The 10,144-nt window shown below is 32.5% G+C and overlaps 1 non-coding gene across 1 annotated transcript; it reads left to right on the top strand.

Moving 5' to 3' along the window:
- On the top strand, positions 1,004-1,077 carry TRNAT-AGU. Its single transcript has one exon. It is a non-coding gene; the product is annotated as a tRNA-Thr (tRNA).

The following is a 10,144-nucleotide window of genomic DNA, read 5'->3' as shown; positions in this document are numbered from 1 at the left end:
TGAGAAGCCCTATAGCTGGTTGAGTCACGATCCAAGTTGTGGGTGTATCGGGGTTGTTTTCAAAAGGATTGGATTCCTATAGTTTGCGTGGTTGATATCAAAGGCATGTTTGAAGAATCCTTAGACCTCATCCTTGGAAGAGAAACACACTTTGTTATATATCTACTACTTATTTCTCTTGAAAAGGGGGGCAAAAAAAAAAAAAAAAGGGAATAAGAATGAAAAGATATAGTGTAAAAGAATATTTGATGGTGATGGATGTGATTTTCATTTTCTCCTAATTATGTCCAATCAGTTAAACACCATATATGTTGAGCATGATTAAGTTAGATAAACTATATAAGCTTAATATAAAGGTGATAGGTTGTCATGTGATGGAGCACAAGCAAGTAAAACCAGTTGTATATCTAGTTAATTAAGCAAATTGAGATCAGCACAAGCACACCTAACTAATTAATTTGGTGAATGAACTTTACTTGTATGAATTTAATTAGGTAATATATATGATCTTTTAGGAAACCTAGCTTAGTTATTTTTTCTTGAGCACTTCTTTGAATCACCTCAATTGCTAGATTAATTTATTAATATTATTGTCTGCAATTCCTTGAATAAATGTTAGTAAAATTGATCATAATCAATCTAGTAAATCACATATTAGTACTTTGGATGTTATTTTTTATGTAATATGGTGAATAATTTACTTCTTTTGATAGTTGTTGCAATATACTTGCATCGATGGAGTTTCCTCTTGTAATATTTTGAGAAAAGGAAAAGATGTGCAAAAATATTCAAGGAAATAGCCCAGGACATGGAAAGCATATCTATAGCAAAGAGAGATGTTTTCGAGACTTGTTTTATTCATTGTTTTTGCAATGAAGTAAATTTCTTTTTCCTCTTTTTTCAAAAGAGTCGAGACACAAATCTCTCTGGTCACCAAAAAGCATTAAAATAAAATATTCTATTATGGTAGGAAGAATATTTCGTGTAAGATTTGAGCAACAAAGCTTTCATAGCTCAGTTGGTTAGAGCACCCGTTTAGTAAGCGGGAGGTCTTGAGTTCAACTCTCAATGAAAGCAAACTTTAATTTAAATTTTTAGAATTTTTACACAATTATTATTGGATCATTTTCTCAAAAAAATATGTTTTAGACTTTTAGTGCATGTTTGGCAACTTACTTATTTCCATTTAAAATATTTTATTTATAAGTTGATGATATTGTGTTTAGTAAGAGTCACTTATGTTATTTATTATTTATAAGTAGTCAAAAAAAAAAGAGGGAACTTATCTTATTTTCTGGCTACTTATAAGGAACTTTTCTTATTCTGACCAAAAGACATAAATACATTCTTATAATTTTTACTTAGTTAAATATTTTCTTATTATAAAGTGATTAATAATAATAATTAATTATTATGATTTTACTAATAATAATATATAGCGATATAATATATATTATAATATAATAATATTAATAATATATATAATATTATTATATGTAAATAATATCATATCATACTATAAATATATTAATTATTTATTATTAACATTATTTTATTAATATGTCAATAATTAATTAATCACAATAATTATTTTAGTAATATGTCAGTTATTTTAGTAATATGTCAAATATATTTCTTATTATTAAAAAACTAATTTTTAATTTAATTAAATAATTATTTTTAATATTTCACTATTGTAAATTTAATTAATAAATCTCAATGTTAGTAATTAATAATCACAATATAATGCAATATATAAAAATATTTTAATCAAATATATTTTTATATGAGATAACTAATTTTTTATTAATTAAGTTTATTAATAATAATATTTTGTTACAATGAAATTAATTAATTAATCTTAATATTAATAATTAGTAATTATAATTAACTTTCAATAATTAATAATAAATTATTTTTTAATAATTAATAAATTTATTATTATTAATTATCTAGTTATTATAAAATGATTTAATAAGTCGCATTATGGAGTTATAACAATATGTCGTATTTAGCTGTTTGATATTTAACATAACATTATAAGTTAATGGTTTACCAAACACTTAACTATTTATATGTCCTTATATGTTCACGAGTTTACCAAACAAATTCTTTATTTTCTGACATACTTATAATAATTTTTTAGAACAAATTATAGGTTACTTATAGGGATTCAAAAAATAAGCAGCCAAACATGCTCTTAGTGCTCTATCAATATATACCTTTTTACTAGATAGTTTTTATTCATTATTTTTGCACGGAACCATTGGTTTTTCTTAACAAACACTATTATTCTTCTAAATTACCATTTTCCTCAAAAGATAACTTTCAGTGCTCTAACCATATGCCTTTGCTAACCATGATAATTCATTGTTGCTTTCTCAGAGGAGGACCTCTGGAGATTTTTTTTTTAAATTTGCGTAACATTTATAGTAGTTTATTGCAACATTGATTAATTTGCTCAAAATGGCTCATGCATACATGGTTATATATATCACAAATCATGTAATTGCAATGAAATATTGTAACTTCGTACTGAATAACTAAATATATTACATTTGGTACTAGTTTGATATTAATATAAGAATGATAATCCAAGAAGATCTAAGCGAGTTGGCGAGCTGTCTATTAATAGTACTCCAAAGTCTTGGGATCAACTTAAGTACCCAAGGTCCATACCTATGGTCTGAAGTATCACAAGAAACTTCTCTCGTCAAACCAATTATCTTTATCCTAAGAACAATTTTAGCACAAAGTAGAAAAGTATTCTACATTTTGTTGCTAATTTGAGTAAAACACTGCAACAACATTAAAAAATTAGATGCCAAACATTACTCATCTATTCATCACAATAGTAAATATCACATGCTCAGTCCCATAAGTTCAGTACTATTCATATAAATTTGATCTACAAAATAAGACATCATTCTTGTCAATACAACTTTTATTAGGTCATCATGTTAAGAGCTCAATAGCTTTATATTGTCTCAAGAACTATTTATAATGAGAATGTCTCCAACTTGTTAGGTTACTTATTTTCTTGCTCCACCATTACCTTGTCAAACAGTACAATCATTTATTTAGACGGTCAGGCCAAGTTTTAATGGGGGAAAAGCTTCCTATGAGGGAAGGCAAGGACACCATCATGACTCGTGAGAGTGGCAAAGCCTTCTAGTAGCAAAGCAAAATTTTAATTAAAAAAAACTCTTTCGGATTCAAAGCTGTTTAGACCTTCTTCACTCTGACAAAGCAATCCATCCTTGAATCCAAAAGAAACTAATAATAATAATAAGTGAGAATTTTGATAATACCTCAAATTTGAGAAGCCTATGTGACCCAACCCCTCCTACTTTTACCCATGTGTTTAAGTTCTCAAAAATTAAAACCTATGTCTTCCAGTCCCCACATGTGAGCTGTAGCTCAATGGTATGCATATTTTCTATAAACTTACCATTTTACCCCTTAATTGGCCTTTCTAATATAGTCTCCCACCTCCCCCTCCTCTTGTGAGACAAGATCTCATCTTTTCTTCATCGCAGCTACGCCCAATCCAAATCCTCACCCAGATTTGAATTAGGATCCACCCCTAGTTCCACCAGTGCCTCCTTCGTTGATTCCCTCTTACCCATCCAACACCACCAACCTCAAGCGCATCTTTTACAAGTTTAACTCCAACAGCGATGTCGAGATCTCCTCTGATCTCGCTGTCATCTTCTCCTCCCTCGACCACCCCCTCTCCACCTCTAAACTCTCCTGCATAACGGCGATGTATTCATGGACCGTTCACAACTTGTTTGATGAAATGACTCACAAAACTTTAGTTTTGTGAAATACTATGATTGCGATTAATGAGCAAGGAAATGAAGAGACAACGGTGGCTGAGCTCTTTCGATGTTAATGGGCTCTTTGGTCACTCATCTCTTAAGTAGTCGACTTATTCGTAATTGGATCCTAAGTGACCTGATCATTCAAATGTTTTCTGAGAAATGATGTATTGGCTCATTGAAGCTAGGGTTTCTCATATGAAGAAAGGTACTCCACTATTTTTATCTTAACATTTAGTGCTCTTTACCCTTGTCTTCCTCTAATTGGAGGTATTTTATCTAGTTGATGTACTTCTTTGAGAATGAGCTTGGATTTGTTGCTAAATTGAAAGGCCTACTATTATTGAACTTCGAACTAATCTTTGGTATTTGAGTCTTGTTGATTGGTAGTAGTTTTAGCTTGTGTTTGACTCTGTTGTATATTAACTTTACTCATTGTTTGTAAGTTTATAGCACAGCTGATATATTTGCACAATACATGTTAATTTTGAATACTGTTATTAAATTTATCCATTGGTTTTTAACTATATCAAGTATCTACTAATGATATTTGATATCTATTAACTATATCAAGTACATGTTAATTATGTACATTATTCGTTAACTATATCCAGTATTATGTTAACTATATTGACTGGTGTGGGGAGATGGATGAGGGAGATGTGAGCTAATTGATAATGCATGGTGATCCTTTGAGGAGACGCCAATAAGAATGTTGTTTCTTGGACTACTTCAATGGTGAGATATGTGACGCCCCTGGTTTCGCACGAGGCTGTAGTCCAAGGTGAACCCAAGGATGTCAAACCTGCTATGCACTAAACATTGTGCAACAACACATTTCACCATCACCGTATTATCTCTCTAATGGAATCAAATACAAGAAGTGTGTGTACGAGCAGATAGAGTAAGATAATAATACAAGGAACATAATATAGAGAAAAGATCCAATAATAAATGTACTCATGTTTCAACAAAGAACTAAAATACACCTGATAGTTTGAAATAAGAACTATAAATCTCTATATACATGAGTTAAATAAAAATAGTACTAAGGCACTCAGCCTCCAAAATGAAATACATCTCTAATGACCGAAAACAAATAATAACTACTATGGAGCTTTAAATAAACTACTAAATAATGATGGAAGCTAAGCTAAATCTTCGTCAACCTGCGACTCTCCATACGCCTGACTCGCTGCCTAAAAAAAATAAAATCAAGGAGCGTCAAAGAGCTAGTGAGATCATCTCCACCACGCCCAGAGGGGAGGTGGTAAGGAGTATAAAAATACAAGTTATTATATTTAGATATATAAATCATCTATCATGAACTAAGAGGAAATAGTATTTAGAAATCCACAACATGAGAATGGGTACGTTAAGTGAAATAATCCAAACAAGGAAACCCTCATGTATATACCTCGTATCTCAAACTATGATACGCTAAATATCAAGTCCAAAATCCCAGGAATACAAAAATCAATAAAATCAATACATTACCAAGACTCATCCAAAATATGACATAATATCTCACACTACCCTCGGGTAGGTGGCGCAATAACAAGTATAAGAATCCCGTAAAAGAATCTTATATAGTATACATCATGTATGACAACCTCAGTCTTATACCCTATGCTCGGGTAAATAATATGAGAGCATAAATACAAATTTGTGTGATCCTCTATCAAAAAATAATGATGTCGAGTAAGACGCTCATAAATTCTGTGGCTCGCTACCTTGCTCAGTCGCCCTGCGAAAATAGGCATATCAACCTATTTCGAAAATAATGATGCATAACAAAGTGAAGTCTACTACGATCTCATTACCGTATACCAACTAACATACTTTGAGTGTAGTCCATTCGCGGTCTCATTGCGGTAAACCAGCTAACCTCACTCAAGCTTCCGAAACTAACATAAGATGAATTAAACTTCACTCACTATCGTGACAAACTCAAAATATTAAATCACACACCTCTAAAAGCTCGAGCGAACTCAGACCCAATACATGTATTCCAGTGGCCAAGAACGTGTATCGATGTGCGGACCCGTACTTCGCATTCACGATCGACTTACATGGCAAAAGCAACGTACACAGCACAACTCAGATCAGTCGACTGACAATAACCCTTTGGACGACTGGCAGTAATGTGCACAAACGTGCACACACAAATCATCTCCGTCGGTCGACCGATTTTCTATGTCGGTCGACCGATTTTCTATGTCGGTCGACCGACCAGCCACAATTAGTTGACCGATAATCAATATCGGTCGACCGGCCAGAACAAAATTCTTAGTTTCTTGAGAAAAGTTGGTTTCAGTCGAAATGCATCAAAAATCAAAAAATTTCAAGAAAATTATTTTTAAAACTTGATTTAATGTACTTAGGGTTTATTCTGCTACATGAAAATGTAAATATAAGTATTAAGGGAAAATTACTAACCCTAACATAATTATACTTGTAAACTCATCATGAAAACGATAACTTAGCAAAATTGTCATGTTAGACCATGTTCAAAACTTAAACCTATATCTGAGAATCCGTTTTATATCTATTTAAATCAAAAAGATCAAATCTTTACATATAATATATATTCAAAAGTGTGATCTTTATTCAAAAATAGGTTTTGGAAATCCAATAAAACCAATAAAACCAAATAAAAATGGGAATGAGATTGGAGGAGATGAAACTCACCTCAAAATTCATGTTGAACTCCCACGAACGCGAGTGACACGATTCTCCTTCACCAACAGCCGCGAATCTCGCCCTCCTCTTGATTTTTGTTTCTCAAAGCTCTCTAAACTCACAAAAAAAGATCTAGGGTTTGAAGGGGAAAGAGTGGTTGTTGTCCATGTGGAAATATGAAGAAAAGGGAAATTTTGGATATATATACTCATATATATACAAACCAAACCGAACGCGAAACAAATCGCTGCACCTTGAAACAGAAATCCGTACCAAACAAAATTGGGTAGTCATCGCGCTCGACTGATCAACTCGATCAGTCGCACCAACCAGCAGGTCAATTCTGCCCGACTGGTTCTATCGTGTATGTGCATGTTTACACTATTATATACTCATATATATATAATATATATATATATATAGTATATATTACTATATATATATATATATTATATATATATCATATATAGTATATATATATATATATATATATAATATATATATATATATATATATATAATATATATATATATATATATATTATATATATATATATATATATAATATATATATATATATATATATATATATATATATATATATATATATCGATTTCAAACATAGTTATATTCATCTCAGAATAGTATCATCCATAATAAAACTCATCAAATATTATTTTTCATATTATTTTCAAAATTTACGGGGTTTTACATTCACCCCTCCTTAAAAAAAATTCGTCCTTGAAATTCAGAAATCTTATCTTAGAAATTAATAATACGAAAAAAGCACGTTGAAGGGATAATCCAGACAAGGAATCCCTCACATACACATCTCCTGCCATTAATTTTCAAATATGAATCACAAGCAAAATTTATACTTAACATCTAGGATGTGAATACTCCCACTTAGCCTCTAATTAAACGGAACTTGTACGTCGGGCGAGAAATCCAGACAAGGAACCCCCCATGTATATACTATATGTTCCAAATGATTAGGAGCTAAGTGTTAATACCCACATTCTAGCGTTAAGTATAAATGCGACTATACATGAACATAAACAATACTATAACTCATAATATACTTGCTCGAACAGGTGTGGGTAGTCGCGACGCATATCCTCCTCACGCTCCCAAAAAGCTTCCTCGGCTCCTTTCAGGTTCCATTGCAATTTAACTAATGGAATCACTCTATTCTAGAGTTTCTTGTCCTCCCTAGCAAGAATGCGGACTGGAGTCTCAACTATAGTCAAATCTGCCAGAAACTCTAACTTTGGTGCATCAAACACTCTATGCTTGTTTGCGTCGGAAATCATTCTCATTGTGGAATCCATTACAAGTCGTTTATCGATTACAATAGATTCATGAGATTTAGCCTTTTTATAAGACTTCTCTACACACAATTTGCACAAAAGATTTTCTAGAAACACACACAAAGAATGTTTATCGATCGTTACTTGCATGGGATCTTTGTATGTGCCGTGGATGCTTTGATCCGTGGACCACCGAATCACAGATCCTGATTAATTGTGAAGAAGGCTTAGGGTTCTTGTTTTGTTAAAGAAATAAGAATAGAAGTAAACAACCTCAGCAAAGTGTGATTACCACTCTTATCAAGATCAAATCGACGTTTGATCTTGAGGGAAGGGGTGAGGGCCTGCAGATCTCTCAAAATCCTCTCTTTATGCACATGAATTCACCAAGATCTCGCCTTTTTATTTGTAAATTGTGTCTCTCTGCTCTCAATTTGTTAGAGCTTCAACTCAAAGCTCAGATCTCGTCAGTATCCGTCAGTACCCTTCACAAATGCACGAGGGGGGGGTATTTCTAGGCTTAGAACACTGTGTTTATGGATAAGAATCCATACTTTGAACATATCTTAAGTTAATAACAATTTTCCAGCATTTAAGGATAACCCCAAGGCAGTTAGAAAGCCACTGGAACACACAAATCCTAAGAAACTTATAAAAAATAAATCGTCGGGAGGCTGTATGCACGAGACACAATGTGTGTCTCGACTTGTGTGCGAGACACATTGTGTGTCCCGACTTGTGTGCAAGACACATTGTGTGTTTCGCACTTGGGTGCGAGACACATTGTGTGTCTCACACTCAAATCGATACACATTATGTGTCTCGTAATTTTTGAGACACTTTGTTTCGCTTCGCCGTTTTGTCGTTTCGCGCGTCCTGTCGCTTCTTCGTTTGGTCGTTTCACGTGTTTGTTGGCCTTCTTGTTTTGATGACGTTTAACAAACAATTTACTTCTAATGTTGTTTGTCTAGTGTTTGTGTTTTCGTATTTATTCTAGGCAAACAATGAGTTGGAGGTTGGATGGATTGCGCTTCAACGATAATATCCAATGGAGGTTGGCGGAATAGTAGCTGAAGCTATGTACAACTCAAGTTCAAGATCCAAGTTCAACTTCATCCGCATAGTGTACCAAGTCAAGCTTATTGAAGATCAAGATCGGCTTGGGTAATCTAGTTTAGGTTTTATATTATGTGTGTTAGATACTCTAAGCTCAATATCATATACACACACATTTTATTGGTTTCCTTGTATATATATGTAGTCATATATATATACAACACAAGTTTTAATTTTTATGTCTATAAATATGAAATTACATATTTCATATTTATTATTGTGATTTTGTTTAACTACTTAGATATGAAACAAATATATTTTCATATACATACTCATATGTTTTATTTTCTATTGTATTTGTAAAAATATTGTATTATTAGTTTTTGGACTTAACAATAATCATATACATATTTTATTAAGTCTACATAATCATTGTGCAAAGTTTCAAAATATGGTTTAGCCTAAATGTTAAAATTCATATGTTTACATTTTCGCGTTTTGGACTATTTTGCAAAATAATGATATTTCTCATTTGGGAAGTCCTTTTTATAAACCAATTTTTGTAGCATGTTTATTATCATGTCTACAATTATTTTCCAAAGTTTTATATTTTTTTAAATTTATTTGATATTTTTAAACAGGGTTTTAAAATCAGCATTTCACTTTCAAACTGTTCTTTTCATGTATCAGTTCACGGTCGACCACCACGGTTGACTGCGCCTTTGTTTTTAGCCTGGGGAGCCAACAGAAACTTTCGCGGTCAACCGTCACGGTCGAACGTCAGCTCGAATTTTCCCACAGTTGACCGTCACGGTCAACCGCTAAAGTATCTTGAAGTTTTCTGAGTTTCAAAGCTGGCTTGCGGTCGACCGTGAGTTTTCCACGGTCGACCCCCCCCCCCGCCGTTCACTCTAACGGCTAGTTTTGGTACAGAATCAGATTTCTGATTCTTGGGTTTTTTGGACATTTTGTTTTGGGTTTTTGCTGAAGTTTTGAGTGGGTATAAATACCCCATTGCCTTCAGCTCTTCCACAACAAGAGAGTGTTTTTTTAAAACAAGATTAAAGAGTTTTAAACAAGGGCTTAAGTTTGGTTTAAGAAGCTTTTAAGCATTTGGAAGTTTGAGTTTGTAAAATTAATTTCACAAGAGCTTGAGGAGATCATCTATTGGTGTTTGGGCATCCAACTATTCTCCCTCTACCTCTTGATATATTGAGAAGTTTTCTAAACTCTATTTCTAGCTTTACATCTATTTATTTGATTATCATTTTAT

This window comes from Asparagus officinalis, chromosome 9 (assembly GCF_001876935.1).
Source record: "Asparagus officinalis chromosome 9, Aspof.V1, whole genome shotgun sequence".
Taxonomy (NCBI): domain Eukaryota; kingdom Viridiplantae; phylum Streptophyta; class Magnoliopsida; order Asparagales; family Asparagaceae; genus Asparagus; species Asparagus officinalis.
The sequence above is the reverse complement of the archived record's forward strand: the minus strand, read 5'-3'. Positions and strand labels throughout refer to the sequence as shown.